The sequence below is a fragment of the Rousettus aegyptiacus genome, unplaced genomic scaffold, assembly GCF_014176215.1.
Source record: "Rousettus aegyptiacus isolate mRouAeg1 unplaced genomic scaffold, mRouAeg1.p scaffold_m13_p_14, whole genome shotgun sequence".
Classification (NCBI taxonomy): domain Eukaryota; kingdom Metazoa; phylum Chordata; class Mammalia; order Chiroptera; family Pteropodidae; genus Rousettus; species Rousettus aegyptiacus.
The window spans coordinates 61,357,904-61,375,237 of NW_023416289.1; the positions used below are offsets into that span (position 1 = coordinate 61,357,904).

The 17,334-nt window shown below is 58.1% G+C and overlaps 1 protein-coding gene across 1 annotated transcript in view; it reads right to left on the reverse strand.

The window, feature by feature from the left end:
* GABRB3 (gamma-aminobutyric acid type A receptor subunit beta3) overlaps positions 1-17,334 on the reverse strand; it is a 69,228-nt gene that overhangs the window by 21,521 nt on the left and 30,373 nt on the right. The gene's annotated exons all lie outside the window — the stretch shown is intronic.

The window sequence follows — 17,334 nt, forward strand, 5'->3', positions numbered from 1 at the left end:
ACAACAAATTAACAAAAGAAAAATCTTTAGGCGTAAAATTCAAGCAGCTCAAATAAGTCTCAGTAAGAGATAAACAACAAAGGCTCTTCCTGCTTGAGGAAATCTGGTGTTTGCCGCATACGTATTTGAAAGTGGAAATATTGCTCATTATTCTGCAATTAAGTAATTGCCTAGATTTCCTCAGCGCAGGAAATGAAGAAAAAATTTACTAACCCTGAGAAAGAAATGCAATCTCCAAACCAAGCTGGAACATCTGGCTGCAGCTGGGCTGCCGCGGGACACCTGCGCGCGCGCCTGGCTCGGCGTGCTGGGGACGCGGAGCCTGGCAGGTAGACTGCTCTCAGGCAGGGAGCAGCTCAGGAAGCCCTGTGGCCGAGGCTTCCTTCTTCCAAGGCATTTCTGCAATCGAGCTGAGGCTGGGGGGTCGGGCACCTCAGTTAACAAAATGTGTTGAGAATCTTAATCCACCCCTTCCAACGGCCTAAAATTGCACCCTTCTCTCCTGGCGCCGCACACACCAATGGTGTTGAGGCTCCCCTGTGTCGAGCCCGTTCGGTGACCTTTCGTGAGAAAGCATGGCCCCCCTCTTCCCGACCCCGCCTCCACCTGCCTCCTGCTTCAGGCACTCACTGAGTCCCCAGCACGGGCCAAGAACCCTGCCGGGTGCTGAGGAGCACATCTGTACCTTTAAATAGCTCACTTTTAGGTGGGGTGGACATGAAATCCAACTAAAAAGAAAAAAACAAAAACAGAAAAACAGAAGTGGTTCAGAGAAGGAGCTTTGAATCACACATGCCCAGGCCTCAAGTTCGCCCCCAGGCCACGGTGAGCAGGCCACTTCGGTCCCAAGCCCACCTGCTCTACCTGGGAGTCTGCCTGCCACACGCCCTGAAGTGCTTAGTGACGGGAGGAAAATTCTGCCCTGTACTGAATGAAAGGGAGGCAGCCAGAGACTGGAAGCCAAGGGGTGAGCCCGGATTGCAGCTGCGGCAGCTCACCACAGACGCGACATCCTGAATGTGGCCAGGGGCTCTGGACGAGCTCCAGGCAGCCGAGAAGCAGCCGTCAGCAGCCGCCAGCAGCCGCCGCCCCGCCCTGCTGTCACCGAACTTTCAGGACCTCCGCCCACAGCCGATCAAACACAGGACACGTGTCTTCCTGAGGGAGCCGTCCTGGGACCGCTCCCTCTCCGTGTGAACGACACAAATCCTTTCAAGAAAACTCAAGTCTTTCTTCCCCAAACACCACGTATGAAAGAGCCCGTTGACCCCGGGCCGGCGGGCACGCTGTCGTCCCCTGCAGCCCGGTGGCGGGCGGTGCAGACTGCAGGCCCCAGCACCTGGCCCTTCCTCCGCTGGCCCGGGGCTCGGTGGATGGGAAGCATCGTCCTGGGCCTTGCGGGGTGGAAGGCACCGCGTGAGAAGCACACGGCCGTGTGGATCTTCCCAGGGGACGTCCACCGAGTCTGGGGCTGGCAGGGCTGGGCGGTGGTGGGGAGAAAGGCCACCGAGGTTTCCTGGTCTAGTCGCCACTGCACCCGCCCGGAGCCTCATGGTCTGCGTGTTCAATTCATCCATCTAAATGTCTCTGGAAGATGAACCGGTCACCTCTGCGTGAAATCCGGAAGGGCCGATGAAAATTGCCACAAGTTCCCCAAACCGACCTGAGAAATCACACAGGGGATACATTATTTTGAAAAAAAATTTTTTTTTTCACGTATAAAAAGGTACTCAGATATTTTTCTGGCATCCAATAGGTTTGAAAAGCAAAATAATTGTATTGACCTACATACAAAGGGCCACAAAAAAGGTAGTAGCAGAAAAAACTGGGAATCTAACCCAAGCCTTGGAGATCCAGGAAACTGAGGAGAGGCCCTGGGCTGACTACACCAGCAGGGGCGGTGCGCAGGGCGTGGGGCAGGGGGCCTCCGGGTGACGGGGCCTCCCTCCCCGGGAGAGTTACCCGGCCTCGGCAACCACCCGTGAGAAAAAGGAACACGCATCTTAAAGAGCGCTCCAGCAGGTCACGGAGCTGACCGTGGGAACGCAGGGCTCGGCTTAGGCGGCTGGGAGAGCCCCCGACCCCACGCCTCCCCCGGAGCAGGGCCGGCCGCCCGGCCCCCGAAGGGGAAGGCTCCTGTGGTTTGAGTGGACGCCCAGCCCGCAATGTCACCGAGCTCGGCCCCTGCGGGGAAACGGGCCGCAGGGCCCCTCGGCGCTGGCCGAAGCAGGTCGCAGACAAGCGTCCCCTGTAACAGCGGAGGTCGCCAGGCTCTGCACGACACGCGTCTCCCGGCCGCGAGCCGCCAGCGCCCTTCGCCTCCGACCCGGGAGGCTCGTGCTGCTCCTGGCGGCCGTGACACCGGCGCCGGCGCCACCCGGGCCCCTGCGGCGTCGACGTGGACGCGCACTCTCTCATGCGCCCTCCGCCCCACCGCCCCCTCCATCCTCCCTCCTCCCCTTCACGCCAGAGCCCCCCAGAACCCCACCCCCACCGTGGTCCCGTTTCTGCTCTGCCCATGGGCTTCTCCAGACCCGTGGCTTTTCGTGCTGAGAATTCTCACATCTTCCTCCAACCCAGCTGTGAAATCAAACCCCACAACCAACGCAGCTCGTCCACGGGGAGCTGCTACGATCGCCCTCGGGGCGAGCCCACTGCAGCCGTCCACCCTGAGTCACCCCGCAGACTCCACGGCCCCCGTCACCCGGCGCGTCTCTGCGTTCTGCACCCACCCACGGGAAACGCCGGTGACGCCGCATCGACCGGGCACTGCGGCTCTGCCTTCCCCGTCCCCGCCGTGGCCACCTCCCCGGTCACCCCCCGTCCCCGCCGTGGCCACCTCCCCGGTCACCCCCCGTCCCCGCCGTGGCCACCTCCCTGGTCACCCCCCGTCCCCGCCGTGGCCACCTCCCTGGTCACCCCCCGTCCCCGCCGTGGCCACCTCCCTGGTCACCCCCCGTCCCCCTCTGTGGCACGGCAGCCTCCTAACTGGCCCCTGCACTCTCTCCTCCCGCGGTCCCGTCCCCAACAGAGCACCCAGAGGGATTTTTAACAACTTAAGTCAGGCCGTCAGCTCCTGTGTTCACAGCCACACAACGGCTCCTCATTTCGCTGAAGGTGAAGGCCAGTGGGCATGCTCTGGCCCACTCGCCACCGCTCTGACCTCGGCGGCTGCCATCGCCCCCTTTGCCAACTGGACGTGATGCCGGGTTATCAGCCGATCTGGAACACGGGCGGAAACCCCCCTCTGCTGCTGCTCGGACGAGCCGGGCATGCTCCTACCTTAGGCCCTTGGACTGGCCATTCCTTCTGCCCGGAGCTCTCTGTCCCCAAGTAACGGCCTGCCTGACGCCCTCACCTTAGCCACGGCTTCACGCACCTCCTCGGCGACCCCCCGCGGGCCACGGCCGCCGCTGTCCACCCCTGGCCCCCGCCCCGCCGGCTGTTACCCGGGTCGACGTCTAGATGACGCATCGATTTTTGCATCTACTTGCTCTGCCTGCTTCCTTCGCCCGCGCTGGAGCCTGGGCCGAGCGAGCACAGACGTGAGTCTGCTGTGTCCTTTGATGCTCCAGCGTGCGGCTAGGACAGGGCCTGGCGCCCGAAGCAGCTCCACAAACATTCGCCGGGCGGGTGAGCGGAAGTCCCCCGGCTGCTGGTGTCCCAGACGGGCTGATCACCGGGCGTCACATCCCGTGAAAATTTCTCTGCGGTTTAAAGTCGAACTGCACGTCCTGGTGAGGACAGGCGCCCAGTGCCAATTCTCCGGGAAGATGTTCTCCATGTCACCTGCCTCAGATGGCTGGGAGTTTTTTCTAGAACACCCTGTCGGTGGGTGTGGAGCCCTTGAGCTATGAGGTCTCAGTTTTGCCTCTGTGCTCTGTGGGGGTCCTTGGGCTGGACATCAGCACCCAGACACTCGGTCACGTCGGGGGGATGACCCGGAGCTTTCTGTCCGAACCCGTCTTTTTCTGTGGCTTACTTTTGATTATTTTGTGAAGTAAGCGATACGTTTAAGTGATGTTTACCAAGATGCGTTCACTGCGTCTAACCATGTCACACCAAGAGCTCCTCGGGGTGCTGGACACAGAGGTCCGTACCCCTCATCGACCCACGCGGGGCTTGTCTCCAGCTCCAGCCCGATCCCGGCCCGGCTGCCCAGAGACCAGCGAAGGGCACTGCCTTGTCCTCAGCTGACTCCCAGCCACGGCCAAAAGCCTGTCCCCGGGACTCTGCTCGCCTCTGAGGCTCTCAGGCTGCCGGCCTCTCGACGCCGCTGCCGGTCAGCTCAGGGTGCCTGTGAGCCCCGGCCCCGCCGTCCACGTCCCAGAGTGCGGTGGCCCAGGGCTGCTCCCTGCTGCCTCCCCGCTCTGGTCCACCGTGATTACATTCATTCCCCAGACGCTTGACGAGATCTTCAGCTGGTGACCCCGTTTGCACCCGCAGGCTGGGTGTGCCCTGGAGCACCGACGCCTCATCCGACCCCTCACTGTTGCCACAGCCCTGTCGGGGACTGCCTTTGTCCCTCTGTCCTTCTCTTTCCCTGCCTGCCGGTCTGATTCCAGGGCCCACCCCGGCTGATCAGAGGTGAGGGCCAGCTCTGCTGTTTGCTAGAAGCTCCGTGTGTGACTGGCACGGGATTAATCACTACACCGTGAGCTCGTACTCGGATCACTGCTTTGACGTGAAACCACACGGACCCTTCCGGCTTCCTCGCAGAGAACGCGCTCCCTCGCCTCGCGGTCTGTGCGCACCAGACTCGGGTGCAGTGACAGCCCCCACCACGGCTGCCGGGACAGACGTCTGTGCCGGGTGGGCGCGAGAACACGGCCTTCCCACGTGCGCCTCAGCTCCCGGCGGTGCCAAGACAGCGCCTCTGCAAACCGCGTCCCCACGAAACCGCCCCCCACGTCAACAGCCGGGTCGGGGCCCAGGAAGCCAAGCTCCAGGCGGCGTGCGAGGATGCCCGGGAGCACGCCATCGCCTCGGCCCAGGCCCCGATGCCGTAAATAAGCGCGGCCATCCCCCCGACATGTGCTGGTCCCCCAACACCACGCCGGCGAGCTGCGCAGCAGGTTAGGAAGAGAACGGAATGTTTCTGAGTCCTCGCTGTGCGCCCTGCTCCGTGGAGGACCGGTCTCATCGCGGAGTGCGTTCGCACAGAAACCAGCAGTCTCGTGACAGTCAGGACGTCTCCTACGCTCACTTCCCCTAAACTGAGGCTTGATGGTTGCGCTTTTTTTTTTTTTAATTCTTCTAATATCTGCTTCCGGTAAATGTAAATGGAGGGTTCTGATCGCTCCCTTTGGGTGCATATCACGTGTGCACCGGGGAGGTTTACGACTCAGAAGAGATGGGGGAATGACCTGGGGGGGCGACCGGGGTCTGAGGAGGACTTTGGTCACGAAAACTGAGAACCCCGCCAGCTTTTGCTTGGGAAGTTGGTAAATAAACAGGAACGCAGGATTCTTCCAAAGGCAGAGCGTCCGGTTTCCTTCCAGCAGACAGTGTGGCCCCCGCGGGACTTAAACTTAGTATCTGACACTATTCATATTCAAATGAGAGCCCAGGAGGCAGGAGGCGGAGCTGCGGACAAAAGCGAGCTTCTCCCCGCATCCAGATGGTGATTCAAAGTAGCAAAAGGTCTCTATTCACCAAGGCGCTGGTTAGAGCGTCAAGCATCAAGTTAATTGTACATTTCCTTGATCTGGTGAGAAATGTTAGATATTAAAATGCAGGTCTTCCATATGTGGCTGGCCCCGCGGTGGAGGACAGCCAGCCTATTTTTAGTGCGACAATAACTAAGTGCCCTTTATGTTTTCCACTCCCTCGTAGGAACCACTCAGCCCGCGTCGCTGACGCCACCGCTTGTAGATACGTTTTTCCCCTTCCTGTGAGTTTGGAACTGTGCCAGATCCAAAGATGCCAATTGAGGGGCTGCTGCGCTGTCGGGATTGGAGCCCGGCATTTATGACCCGCAGCACAGCTAGCGGCTGGTCCCTTCACCAGCCATGGTTCCCTTGGTCCCCTTTAAAAAAACAGCGTACCTGCTGTCGCTTAACACATGCAGGGCGAGACGTCCCAGAGCTGTGGTCCTTTTGCCTGTCCCCCTGCAGGGGACAGAGTCAGCGGAGATCGGGAACTCACCTCCCAGCCCCTAGAGCCCATCACCAAATCCGCCTATGAGCGACACCCTGTGACGATCTGGCAGGACGGGAGCCAGAGGAACAACGTCTGAAACTTGGTTACCACGCGTGATGACCGCCCAGAGCGGAAGCAAATGTTGGGGGTCCTACACAGCAGGCTTCTCAGAGCCACGCCAGGGACCTCGTTTCTCGGGGTTCCCCCCACACGGGCTGGCCAGGTGAGGGTGGGAGCAGATGGACCGCCTGGCACAGCCGAGGCTCAGTGTCCAGGGGACAAGGACCCGTGAGTAAAGGGTCGGCAAGTCCCGTGGAACACACACTCGTGGCAAGGACTATGGTTCCCAGACGTATACCCTGCCCCTCGCTTCCTACGATGAAGCCCCTGGACCAAGGGCAAGGTCACACCTGTTCCCGTCTGTGTCAGCGGCACATCCCAGGAGCCACGCTAATGTCCCGACGGTGACAATCTCCCCGCCCTGCCCGTCTACAAGTTCATGGCTGGGCCAGTGCCAGGTGCCAGGCGGCATCCCTGGCCAGCCGAGGGCAGCTGACGGCAAGAGGCACACACAGCTGCAGAGCCTCCCACGGCATGGGGGAGCCTTAGGAACAAAGGCCGGGGAAAACACGCATGCACGCACGCATGCACACAGAGACACACGCATGCATGCACACGCGCGCGCACACATGCACACGCGCACACACATGCGCACATGCATACATGCACACACATGCACACAGAGACACATGCACGCATGCACACACATGCACACGCACACGCATTCACAGACACACGCGCGCACACGCACATGCACACACGCACAAATGCATGCACACACATGCACACACACATGTGCACACACACACGCCTCCCAACGTGGTAACAGACACTGATGGAATCCATTACTTTTAAATATTGTAGGTAGGTCATCTGCAAGAAACTTTATCAAAGGAAAGCATTTATGAAATCAATTCATTCATCATATAGTCATTGCATTCATTCTCTTTCTCTCTCTCTCTCTCTCTCTCTCTCTTTCTTTCTTTCTTCATCTGCTTCCTACGTTTGCTTCAGCTGCTTATAAAGGAAATACCTACTGTGGATTCAGCCCACCAGACACGTGACATTTTTATTCAGACCTCCGCCTTGGCTCCTTCACCCCTCCCTGCCTGGCGGGGACCCAATGAGCTCCCCCCAGCAGCAGGGCGCATGGTCCCCCAGCCTCCAGCCAGCTCCCCACCACGTCTCAGAACGGCCAGCCCGCCGCGTGTTGGGTGTGGCTCCGAGGAAGGACAGGGGAGCATGTCTGTGCCGGAGGCGTCCCCGACGGGCGCCTGGTCCCCTGGGGGCTGCAGCCCAGCCCTTCGTGCCCTGACCTCCTGCGCCCCGGCTCTGGGTCTCCAAGGTTTGAGCAGGAGCGCCCGCCAGGGCGGCAGGTGCTGCACCTGATCCCAGGCTCGCCGCTGCCGGAGCTGCCGGCCTGCTCCTCTCACGCTGCCCCTGTCCTCCCCCGAGCCACGCCCCTGGCCGGCCCGCGCCAGCCCTGCAGCCCATCGGCCTCCTGCAGGCTGCCCGGGGCCAGCCGCGTCGCCCCGCTGCTGCACACAGTGGACCCTTCTCACGCTCACGCCACCTTACATGCCCTTCCCAGGCCGTCCCGTCTTTCTGCAGAGAACCCTCGAGTGACATGCCCACCACAGAGCCCTCCCGGACTCCCCTCCACTGTGGATGCGGCCGGCGCCTCGTGCAGAACAAGGGGGTGGTCCTCAGGGACTGCTGAGCCCACGACCCCCCAAACCGCCACCGGCCACGCGTGACAGACTACCCCGCCACCGCCACCTGCCCGCGTCACGAACGAGCCGTGCACCGTTCCGCACGTAATGAAAAACAGTCCCGGGGTTCCGGGCGCTGGGAGACTCAACGGCAAGCGGTGCAAAGGGACGGGGGCCTGAGAGACGGGCGGCCCGCTCTGAGCACGCCCGCGGGTGCCGCGGTTCTCCAGGGCGGGGTCACTCAGCAGAGCGGACTGCAGGAGCAGCTGTGGATGCCAGCGTGCAGCCTGCAGCTCTGGGCAGCTGCGGCCGTCCTCCCGGGTGACTCTGGACTCCTTCACGGTACACGAGGTCACTGCCATTATCACCAGATAGATGGATGGGTGGACGGACGAAGGGACACACAGACAGACAGATATGTGATAGGTAGGTAGACTGATTGATTGATTGATTCATAGATGATACATAATAGATGACGGAAGGATATACGATAGATAGATAGACGGATGACAGATGATGGATGGATGGATAGATGATAGGTATTGAATACACTAAAAAAAAAAAAACCACTAAAATGTGGAAATATTTTCAGTCTAGCTTTCTTGGAGATGCACTCATAGGTTTTTAATGTTTTATGACTTCTAGTTTTTGTACAAAGGGAATATTCTATTAGCCAGATAAAGCACTCCAATTCTATGTTTAGAGACAATTGGGCAGAAAACCAGGACAGAACTCTGAGCCCGTGGGGGACCAGCAGAGCCCCAAACCGCATTCATGCGGCACCTGCCAGCAGGTGTCTGGGCTCCTTCCAGCGAACGGCGATGTACCCGGGATAAAAGGGTGGAGAAAGATGTTTCATGAAAATAGAAACAAACAAAAAAGCTGGGGCAGCAATTCTTACAGCAGACCAAACAGACTTTAAAACGAAGGCCACAACGAGAGCCAGAGAAGGACCCAGTGACGGGACTTCTGCGCATTTCCCCGAAGAAACCCAAACACCGGCGCGAACAGACACAGGCACCCTGTGCTCACTGAAGCGCCGTTCGCGACGGCCGCGACGTGGACGCAGCCCGAGCGCCCGCCACGGGTGAACGGGCAGAGACGAGGCGGTGCACACGTGCGGCGGGGCGTTTTCGGGCCCGAGGAGAATGAAGCCCTGCCGTTCGCAAGGACTGGACGGGCCCAGAAGGCACTGTGCTCGGTGACACGGGTCAGACGGGGAAAGACAAACAGCGCCCAGTCTCGCTGACGCGTGGGGTCCGGGAAACTCAGACACAGGCCCAAGGGGCAGCGGCCAGACGTGGGGGCTGGGAAAATGGGGGGTGGTCATCCAGAGGCACAACTTCCAGTTATAAAATAAATGAGTCCCGAGGACGAAAACAATTTTAAGTGAGATTGGGCAGGGAGGAGAGAGACAAAGCCGGCAGGAGCGTGGCAGCTAGTTCGGAACCCAGGCGGGGTTTTCACCTGAACGCCGGTTCTGCGGCTCCAATGTGGGTCGCGCTGGAGCGGGGAGGTGCACAGCTACCAGGCTGGGGCGACAGTGCTCTGAGCTGGGCCGAGGGTGACAGGGGCCAACGAGAGGCTGCCTCTGGACAGCACGACTCGACGGCACACAGGGACTGCAAAGTGGGTGGCAACTGGCCCCCGAGCTGCTGTGGCACAGTCAGTGTGAGTGACATCCACGTGAGGGGCAGGGACCTGCCCGACGGGGCCGAGCACGGCCAGGAAGCCACGGCCCTCCCTGAGCTGTGGCGTGTGTAAAGCAGATTCCACGTGGACACGTGACAAGTGACGGGCAGGAATGCCGCCAATAATTCTCTCCTAAAATCTCAGTGACTAATGGGAGTTCTATTTCACGAACACTTTCTTCCGAAACGCCACCGGCTAAGCAACTGTCCGCCCCTCACCCAGAGGCAGCTTTGTCACCACTGGTGGTAGCCTCCAAGGAGCCCCGCCTCCAAGGAGCCCTCCCCTCTGCGACCGCATCAGTTGAACTAGGCGCCTTGCAAACGATAACCGTCAATCAAAAGCCTCTCTGATTCCCAGCTTCCAGACCAGGTTGGCCCGGTTCCCGATAAACAAACGCAGGAAGGAGCCTCGCAAAGGGGTTTCCATGGAGACGCATCCACACAATTCCGCAACGGAACGAGAAGCCGGCGCAGTGGCCTTTGCAAGCGCCCTCGGAAGCTGCACAGGGCGGTCACGCAGGAGAACAGAAGGGAAGGGACCCGGCCTCGGGGCGGGCCCTGGCCAGCAGAAGGGTCACAGGAGGGCACTCCAGAGAGCGTGAACGAGAGGGACGGGGACGGGGACACAGTCCCACGGAAGGGCTGAGCCGGACCTGTCTGCGGCCACCTGGCTACCCCCCGTGGGGCCCGGGTATCGAGGAAAGCAAGACGAACGGGAAGCGGCTGCTTGCGCCCCGCACCCCCGGACGGAAATGAGTTAAGAAGAAAGTCTCGATGCACTCGTGAAAGCCAGGCGACGGCACGCAGCGTGGACACCGACCGCGGGTCAGTTAACGCTTAGCTGTCGGGATGCCCACTGACCAGGCGTCGTTGTGGGCGGCGCCCGGATGGACCAGACACACGAAGACCCCCCTCTGGGGGCGCCCAGGCGATCAACGGCAAATAAATAACTACGAGACATGCCAGGTGCTTTAAAAAATAAGGCAGATGGCGCAAATGGTGTGGAAGCCTTAGCAGGGGAGCTGGGCCTCCCTCTAAGTGGGACCCCAAAGGGACAGGGCTGGTGGGGGACCGGGGGGCAGCAGGGACCGAGAGGGAAGGCTCGGGGGTCTGGATTGACCCCTCAAGGGAACAGCATGCCTCTGCAAGGTGGCAGCCCGCGTGGGCAGGACGCGCATCAGACCTCCGGGGAAGCCTCTGATCACTCCCGAAGGAGTCAGCCATGCGTCCAGACCACCACACCTGACCGGTCGTCCGGGCAACCCCTCTAAACCACACGGCATCCGTCATCCAGGCTGCCGGCCTCTGACGGACACCCTTCGGGGGCCAATCCAGAGGCTAAGCATGCAGGACGCAGTCTTCTCAAGAGTGCACGTCTTACCAGCAAAACCCTCGGCTCTCCCCTCTTCTCCAGGACACTCTGCGTGTTGCCCAGTCGTGATTCCGGTTTGCAAACCCTAAGACCCTGGGAGGACTCTTTATCATTTATTTCCAGCCAAAGCCTCCAGGCTCTTTTTGAGCTCATTCAACAACTCTAAGATGAGTAGAGGAAAAACAGTTCTTTCCTACCCCTGCGCTGGAGACGGCCGTCTCGTCGCGGCCGCTCGCAGCTCTCGAGCACCTGAGAGGCTCGTGGGAGCATCACTTGGTCACATGGTTTTACTTAGCGGAGCCCGGGACATTGTGGAGAAGGCCATGGTGAGGACACCAAACACTTTTGAAATTCACCTACCAAAAAAACATGGAGGTGTTGTCATAATAGCAGTATTTTTATAATTATTCATATAACGAAGAATAGCGAATAGAGTGGGAAATCCATTTATCCCTTTCTTTATTATCCCCAAAGGATAATAATTTGATTAACTTCAATAATGGGAGGCAACAGTACACCTTCTCAAAGTTCTACTCAACAGAGCAACTCTTTAATCGTTAAGCATTTTATATTTATCCTACGTGAAGTCCTTCAGAACAGAAAGATTCTTTGCTTCAGCAATTTGTAGGAAAATTACTGAGTCATTCAAATCCTTTGAGATTCAGAGTTCTCAAAGAGGAATCGTATTTGGTATGCCCAATTAGAACATGCAGGTAAAAAGCAAATAATGATTATTCCACTTAAAAATGAACGTTCTCCAGGCAAGAATAACTCAGCAAAATGGCTCTGAAACAAGCTGACGGACTTCCTCCAGTACTGGCTCCTACAACTTCCAGACCCTGCAAGGGGTTTGCAGAAGTGAAAAAACAAGCAAACAAACAAACAAAACCAAGCAGGACGAGAACCATTTTCCTTTGCTCTGAATAGTGGACACTGGTATTTTCCCAACAAGTCTTCCTGCAACAACTATCAGAATATTTGATGTGATTCGATCATGCCTCAGTGTCAGCATCCGCAGCACTGGAACCTATAACTCGTCTTAGCATCTTGTTCAACGCTCTCATTTTGCAGGCTGGGGAAACTGAGGCCCAGGCATCCCCTCCTGTGTAGACCCCGTTCTGGCTCCGGTCCTGGGTCCTTCCACAAAGCCGTGTGGCCTGGCCTTTGGCGAGGACTGGCATCCTGGGGGAAGCCTTGCTCAGGCAACTCCAGTGAGCACGCGGGAATCTGCCAGCGAAGCCTGAAGGGTGTGCCGACGACTCCGGGCCCAGCAAAGCAGCTCAGATCCCAGTGGAGAGCCGGGGCGCCCGAGACAAGCGGAGCATGCGCCGGGTAAACCAGCCCCAAGGGTGAAGAGGCCACTGTCCCTTACGCAGGGTCTCCCCCAGGAGCCTTCCTATTCCTTCTCACGCCTCGCCATGTTCACTGTTGCCACTTCATCCTAGAGGTTCGCCTGCTCGCTGGATGCCCTTCCCTGCAGGCTGCAGATGGGGGTGTGGCCCTGAGCAAGGCCACCTGCAGGAGGGTCCTGCAGAGGTCACCCCGGGCCAAGCCCGCAGCTGGTCAGCACACAGGTCGCAAGCCAGGGTCCAGCCTACACGAGGCTCCTTCTTGTAGATGCTGCCCACCTGAATATACAGCACCCAAGACTTTGCACTTCCCCTAATTTTACTGACATTTCTATAGGACTGTCTAACGACGACGAGAGGGAATCCATCCGTCTTCACGAGCAAACGGAACGCCCGCTGTAACATCGGAGTTTCACGTCACCCGTGTCCGGCTACTTGCTGACAAAGATCGAGGCTGTCCTGACTGAAAACATTTAAACGTATTCGGGACTATACGAACCTTGTGTAAAAGTCCCTCTTGTGAGTGGTTTGCAAATGAAGAAATGTGGAGTTCGGGGAGAAAGACACCTGCCAAGAAAAACTCCTCGTGGGCTGCATGGGCCCAAGCTCACAGCGACATGTGCTGCATTTGGACCTCCTGCACTGGCTGCTGGCACCCGAGACATGGTGATAAGGGAGCTCCCGGCTTTGTCTTTCTGCCGGTGGGCTGAGACCTGCCCCGTCCAATCAGGACTACACGAATTATAACTTCAGCTGCATGTGTACCTACCAATTAGAACTGCATGTCGGCCATCAGAACACATGACACTCATCAATCAGAACTGCGGAATCTGGAAAACCCATCTGCATAGCATGGGACCAATCAGGAGCCTGGACGGGAACTTTCTCCATGAAAAGGTGGCCACCACTCAAGCTCAGAGCAGGACAATTTAAGTAGCTGCCTAAATCTGGGTGCCCCGGGGCTGCAGATCTTTTTATTCAAATTAGTTTTGTTTCACAGAAACGTCAGAGATTAGGGCCCATTCTTAAGCGCTGACAGAGGGAGATGATGGCTGCAGGCAGACCGGAAGTGGGAACACTCTCCTGTAGGGCCACTGCTCTCAGACGGACATCTTCCCAGAGACAAAGGAAGCCGCCGAAACGCTGTGTGAGGGAGGATACTGCAGAAGTACACCACCTCCCCCTCCGCAAAGTCCGGTGAAAATATAAACCCACACCTAAGACAAACACGTTAAACTACAAATGTATTCATGAAAACATAAATAGAAGCCCTAGCCGTGTTTTGGAAACAGTCAGCAGAAAGGTGTTAGCCTAGACGAGAACACTTAATCATCCCCAGTCATTGGGTTGAAAAAACCAAGGATTTGCCATTTCCTAACCCATCGAGTTAAATCCTAAAGGGAGGGTAAATCTGATCTTTGCGCAGTGACAATTAAAATATTCATTTACACCTTTTTATTCTGAGCCCAGGACACGGAAACTGGGAAATGAATGGAGCCTCTCATGCCTTCTCTTCCCCAGCCTCGACGTAGGATAACAAGACCATGAAATGAAACTACCATGCAAGGCTCTGGGTTTACTGAGTAAAGGTTAGTCGTTAGCTTTCTGTTGTTGTTAAAAAAGAAAGAAAGAAAGAAAAAGGAAGTACATAGACACTGAGAAGAAAAATTTGCAGTACCTGGATATTTAGTTAACTTCCGCTTTTCAAGGCTCATGGAAAATGTGGGAAGCGGCTTGAAAAAACACTCAATCAGATTATGACTGTGATGTTTATTGGGACAAATAAACGGCTTGAATATTAAAACCATATAACCCACATGCAGGGAACACAGTAATGACATAGTGTGAGGCACGTGACAGCCACCTTATGTGATCTGTGAAAGACACACTGATGACTCCAAAATTTTTTAATCTGTGGCAAATCAAGGTCCTCTAATAAATGGGTTTAATTTTAATTTAACTCAATTATTTTAAAATAAGTGTATCTCTTCTTCAGACTATAAAAATAATTCCTATTTATTGTAGAATGTTTGACAAATTAAAGACAAAAGCAACGCTGCTATCTCGAGATAATTGTTAATATTTGCGCGAACTGCCTTACATTTTTGTGTTGTTCACATGAATTACTTAAACATAACCAGGATCGTGCTTATACTGAATTTCGTGGTGTATGCTCCATTTCATTTAAAATTGCATTTCGAACCTGTTTTCACATTCGGAGTCCTTGCAAGATCGCTTTAAGACACGCCTCATCTGTGATCAGGATGTGTCATAACTTATCGAACCTGCCTCCGTCTTCAAGGGTCGTAAACCGCACACGAAGCAGGCCTTCACGGACGCTAGGACCCTCTCCACACCGGCGCCTGCTCGGCAGCCGGCGCCCTGGAAGACGCACGTGTTCGGCCGTGCTTGCGCGGAGAAGCCCTCCAGGATCCTGCTGTGCTTTGGGATCACCGATCACACACAGGCCGCCTCGCTGCATTTCCTCCCCCGTGAGTGTGGGAAGTGCACCCCTCGTCTGGGCCTCGCCCGGGTTTGGGGGCGTTCTCGCCGCAGCCCTGGCTGTGGCCCCCGGCCGCCTCTGCCGGGCGCAGTCTGGCGAGCCCGCTTTCCGCTTGCGGTGTGGCCCTGTTGTCACTTTGTGACGTTTTCACACCCGTGTCTTCACAGTCATCAGATGCAGCGGTCTGTCGGAGTCTGCCTCTTGCGTGAGGCCACGTGGCGTGGGGACAGCCCTGGGCTCAGCTGTCCTGCTCGGCCACCGCCAGGTGCCTGGCCTGCCTGGGCTCCAGCTTCCTCATCCGCCGTCCATACCTCCCGAGGCTTCCAGCTCCGACAGCATTAACTGCACCATGGCTTTAGGACAGGGAGAAAACTCAGCTCCTTCTCCCTAAACTGAAGCAACCAACGCCATCGAGAAGAATGAAATGGCTCATAAAACCATGTCCCTCGGAAACACCTGAGGCCTGACTTATGTCTGCTGCAGACTTGAGATTTTTATTAAGTCCCTTAAGCAATGGTTAACCTTGGTTAATTGTACTCTGAAGACCCTAGAGCACGGGATTTGGGTTTTTAAATTTTCGTCCGGGTATTCGGGTCCCTGTGGTCTGGGTCCCGGCACAGGATGTGAGGTGACAGACGCTGATCGTGACACTCTGACCTGGGCAGTCTGGCGCCAAGGTCGAGAGGAACACGCCGCTCTTGTGTACTTCGGGAGAAGGGGCGCAGTCTGCTGCCTGGGGGTTTGTGGTCATCGCTACATCCTCGAGTGCTTTTCCCGGTGGTCTCTGGGAGCGCCCCAGTGTGTCCCTTCTTCCGGCTCGCCTCAGGCAGGAGGTGGCCTTAAGACACGCGGCGGGCCCGCGCCTGAGGCTGACCTTTAGTCCCAGGGGTGGGGGGTGAGGCAGCTCAACTAGTTATGCGGCACCGAACGCCGCGTCCCTGCTTTGAGCAGCTAGTAAGCGACGGGCAGTGGAAATCCCTCGGCGACTTTCAGGCGATTTTGGAGAAGACTGGTGGCCAACGGCTTGTCATTTCTCCTGCTGGAGCCCCAGTTGCTGAATGCCATCCAAGGTGATTTGACAATGAAATGTCAACTCTTTAATCACTTGCCATAGTTTAGAAAGAGAGACTCAAGTGGGCAAATCGGGATGGGTGCTAGGCAGCCACAGACCCACGTGTGACACCCCAGAAAACAATGATGGAGCGCTCAGGTCCAGAGAGGAGGACGTGATGGGACCGTGACGTGGCCCAGACATGTGCGAGTGACTTTCTGTGGACCCACGTGTGGAAGACAAACTCACCGTCGGGAGCTGCTGGGTTTGGAAGGAGACTCAACTGGCATCCGCCCCCGGTGCTGTGACAATAAGGGCCGAACTTGGCAAAGCCCCAGGCCACAGTCTCATTCTGGGGGACTGGTGGGGGCCGTGGCCAGGACGGAGGCCACGTGGGTCCCGCGTCTGGTTCTGCCTCTGCAGGAAGCCACCACTCTCATGAGCCTCTGTGTCCCAACGTGGACCGCGAGGCGACGCCTGCTGCACCGCCTGTGCGTGTCTGCGGCGTGCCGGCCTGGCCACACGTCGTCAGCGACAGGGACCAGCAGACACGTAACGGAGTGCTCTGTCCCCGACGGTGGGCGCGGGCAGAAGGCAGGGAAACGGGGTGGTTGGGGATGTCGCCGTGGAGGAAGCGCACGGTCCCTGACCGCCAGCCGAGTCCGGCAGCTGCGGCGTCACACGCACACACGCGAGTCTCTGCCTCGCCCCGCGGGGCCTGGAAAAGCGCGTCTGGCGGGCACAGGATCACGTGGCACCTGAGACGTCTCGGCTGCGGGCCACGTCGCGGCTTCTCACCGTTCTGAGCACCTGTGTGCAAGGGCCCTGCTCGGTGCCCGCAGGGAGCGGCCTTCGGTCGCCCCGGCCCCTGGCCACCAGCGATCATCCGCTGGGCACTGACTCTGGGCCAGGCCGTCGGGCAATGTGGACAGGAACCGTGCGTGGTGGACGCAAGGCCCTCAGCCTGAGTGCCGGGGCACACGCCTGCAGGCCACGGAGCCAACACGGGCGGGGGCGGGAGGCGGCAAGCCGTGAACGACGGCCGAGGCCCACGGAGAAGGTGCCGCTTCCGGCCGGCGGGGCGGGACACGGGGTGCGAACCTCGACTCGCACGGGGCAGCCCCGGGTGCCCCCGAGCTCTCCTGCCACGCCCCGCCTGGCAGCCGCTGGCCCGCGCCGTGCCAGGCTCCCAGCCCCATCATCACCCCCGGCGTGCAGCGCCGACCGCCGCGAACCGCGTGAAAACCACGCCACGCAGCAGACACCGAGTGAGCGGGCAGCGTCGGCCGGCAGGGTCGCTCTGACGAGCGTGTGCCCCCAAACCCCGTCTCCTTCGTGACGGGAAGGGTGCTCTACATCAATCGCCACGTGGCGGCACGGCTCCGTGCGTCTCTCTAGTCAGATGGCGCCTTTCGTGATCATCAGAACGTAACGTTGAGCAGAGGCTCCAGAGCT